We start from the raw sequence: 4,037 nt of genomic DNA on the forward strand, positions 1-4,037 counted from the left end.
CTCCATTACTGCATTTATCTGACAGCTATAATACTAGTTACTTTACTTATTAAGATTGAACACATCCCTTTAAAGTCCTCGCAAAAAATTAACAAAAATCTATTTTTTTTATATAGGCCTCTATCAAATGATGTAACAGTAAGAATGAAGAATCATACTGGTATATGAATATTTAAATCAAATAATGCAATAACTTAAAATATACGATGTGGACAACAGTAAGTAACATAAGTTTATATTATTTATACATAGTTTGTTTATTATTTTATTATCATTTGTTCCAGCGCGTTTTTAGACACAACAAATCATAACTTATTTCAAATATATGTAAGAAAAACATTAAATATGTCCTCTTAAAAACAATTCATAATTAATAATTACATTAGCTAGCGTAGCAACTTTTAGCTTACCCTCAAATGACACAACCCGTGTGGTTTTAGAAAATTATTTGACCCTTGTTAAAAAAATTAATTGTTGTATTAAGTTACATAATTCTTTCAGTAAGACCTCTGAACTATTAATATGTCGGGAAAATATGCGTTACTTTGGAGTGACCTTTTGTTGCAAACTTTCTGTAAGGAGGCGAACTGAAAAGGACAGACTGCTGAAAGACAGAGCGACATCTAGTGTATTGTTTGAGCACAACATACTTAAACTGAGCGTTGGAGATGATTCAATCAAGTTGAGCAGCTTTTTTCAATAAGATACTGTAACTCAAAATGTGCTCTACCAAACAGTTGTATAAAATACCGTCAAATCAAATATGATGCATCGTTATAGATTTACATTATATTGAATACTTGCTTTACCTTGACAAAATGCAGCAGGAAAACTCAATTAAATTCTTAATTAATCGGTCATAAAAATCCAATAATACAGTAATATTATAGTATAACACTCACGGGCCATTTTCTTAGTGGAGTACTTTTACTTTTGATACTTAAAGTACATTTAGCTAATAATATACTTTTACCTTTAAGTAAGATTTTCAATGCAGGGTATCGATTGCAGAGTATTTTTTGACTGTAGAGTGTTGTTACTTTTACTAAAGGATCTGAATCTTTTCTCCACCACTGAATGCAACCAAGTACATTTACTCAAGTACTGTACTTGAGTACAATTTAGAGGTATTTGTACTTTACTTAAGTATATACCTTTTCTGCTACTACTATGTTTATTTGACAGCTTGGGTACATCCAAAGCATATAAACTTAACTTTTTCACAGATTAAACTTCCCTATGGTTTAAAATTACACTTCTTTGCTATCAGTATAATGTATAATAACAAGTACTTTTACTTTTGATACTTTTAAGTGCATTTTGTACTTATTGTTATGTTTACATACTTTTGTTTTGCTACTTTTACTTGGGTAAGTAATTTCTTTCACCACTGACATTAGAGAAGCAGAAAATTATGTTCTAGTTGAAGTCAGATAATAAGGGAACAACCAGAGAAGCCAGTTCATCGTGTTTTGGTCTCCAACAAACTCCACACTTGTGCATCTGATGTGAGAATCATAATCGTCATGTATGTTCTTGAAATTTGGACGTTCCAAACCACCAAATCTTAATTTCATGAAAGGAGGACACGTGTCAGTTCCTGTTACAGTTTCATTCTCACATCATAAATCGCTGCATGGATCCTTGTTCTACTGACTCTTCAAAAGGCGTGACTACTTGTAACATAACTTTTTCCACAAGCATAACATGAAACATGATATTTCTATAGTATTTCAGTAACAACATTCAGTATTGTGCAGACACTTAGAGCATGTCTGTGCCAGATTCCTCCTCTTTTTTTCTCCCTCTCGGGGCGAGTGAAACTGTCAAGGAGTAGCTGCAGAGTTTCAGCACCCCAGGGCAAAGATTATTTTATTATGAAGCCCACGCACATGCTGGTCCTTCTGTTGGTGTGACTGCCAAATGGACCAACGCCAAAAGGGGCTAGGTCTCTTGAGGTGCACGAAGTGTGGGAAACACTGGGAGAAGAGAGAAGGAAAGAGGGAGTGAGAGCAATCAGCTACAAATTTATTGCGTAACAGAAAGGCAAATATGAAGTGTTGGATGTATGAAATAAAAGAGATGTGTACAGGCATGTAGGGTGGTAGGAGGAAAACACCTGACCCACCGTGAGAAATGTCAAATCTATCAGGCACACACTCATATTAAGTCATGCGTGCTGTTAACACATGCCCTTTTGCATCCCCAATACACATAGTAAGGTGTGGTTGGTCTTTAAATCAGAAAGTGCTGATTTGTTAGAAGTGCTGGCAGAGCGTGCTGTCTTTTATCTGTCATGAAATCGGAGCTGCTGTTTTTGTTTGTGAAACTCTCTCTGACTTGAGAAACTTATTTGTTTTTGGGGGGAAAATTTAAGGCCATGAGAAAACGCTCTGTAATGGATTCACAAGGTTGGAGAGGGGAAGACCCAAAGCTCGGAAAAACAAACTCTATCAAAGCTTAATATAGAAACAAAACCCGCAGAGGTCGACACCAAGTGCAAGAAAACAGAGTAATTTCTTTGAGATTAAATATAAATGCGACTGACCTCTGCAGTATGAACTCTGGCCGCTCAGAGCTACAAAGTCTGACCTGCAGCACATTGCAATTCCTTTAACTCAGACTCCCTTCCTTCCTCCTCTGGAAGCAGGAATGGAGCGAGGCCAGAGGTTTTGATAAAAAGTAGCTCTCCTTGACAAGGACTACATGATGTCATCCTACTATCAGACCTCAAAGTCTGAGGTATTATTCTTGGTTCACACCCAACCAGTGGTGACAAAGTCTTAAAAAAGCACTATAACACACAGTATGTAGCTGTATAAAGCAGTCAATGAAAAGTGTTGTTTAGTGTCCAGTAAATAAGTTTTCATTCATCTCTAGAATAATGTTTAAATGTGACTTCCTAAAAGCCTTCAGTTGAATATTTTAATGGTTTAAGTGCAGCAAAACAAGAATGATCAGTTTTAAATGTTTTGTAAATTACATTTGTCTTGCTCACATTATAGTCTTCTACTTGGTCCTGTTATAAAATGATCAATAAAAATGAATTTACATTCTTTTTGATACTGATGTTTATTGCTTTTCCAAACTTTTATTAAAGTAGAAAATAAAAAGTTATAAGGGTCAAGTTATACTAATTTAGAATACATTTGACTTGATTGGATATATAAATTAGGCATAAATAAACATTTACACAAGTTAACAGAGTTGTTGATGATATGATATATGATTTAGGCAAAATAGTTAAGAATCTGTATCATCATAGCCTTTAATATATTACATTTTGACCAAAAAAAAGCTATATCATATGAGAGGTATTAGTGCTACTACTCTAAATAGCATGGTCAAAAGTACTTGATCATGCATAAACACATTCTTTTGCATGCATGCATAATATATTGATAACTTAAATGTACTTTATTTTTAATTTTGGTGACTTTAAGTTACTATTCTTCTAAAAAAAAAACATTTTTATCTTCATTCATTATTCAAATAAAAGTATTCAAATAATGATTTGGCTGCAGAAGTTGCAGGTTGTCTAACAGCTAGTGCTAGTTTTTCTAAAGGCAGGATTTTTTTTAATTAAACGTGATACAATTCATGAAAAATAAAAAAAACAAAAACAACATCATATCAATTTACAACCGAAAACCAATACCGCTCCTCCAGTAATGTTTAAGGGAAAGAAAGTCTTTGTGCTGTTGCTGTAGGTACTTCACACCGTTGTCTCTATCAATCTGATAGCCTAGTATTTACTAAAGGGCTTGGACTGAATCGGCGGCTGTTTGTTGGAAAACAACCCCTCTAGTGGTTATGTGAAGATAAGTGATTGGAAAACCACATCACTTTATCAAGAGTGGATGTGGAGCCTCTGTTTGTTTTCTCTCTGGAGTATACGGTCCTGGATCAGAGAACAGAGGTCCTCAGGTGTCCCAATTATCACCCTCCGTTGATGGCCGTCACATTCAGTTTTTAGACAAGCCTCTCATACGTATGTAAGTCATGCTAATGTCAAACATGCCCAGACACTTAGTAAT

Source organism: Dicentrarchus labrax, unplaced genomic scaffold (genome assembly GCF_905237075.1).
Source record: "Dicentrarchus labrax unplaced genomic scaffold, dlabrax2021, whole genome shotgun sequence".
In the NCBI taxonomy this organism is placed as follows: Eukaryota; Metazoa; Chordata; class Actinopteri; family Moronidae; genus Dicentrarchus; species Dicentrarchus labrax.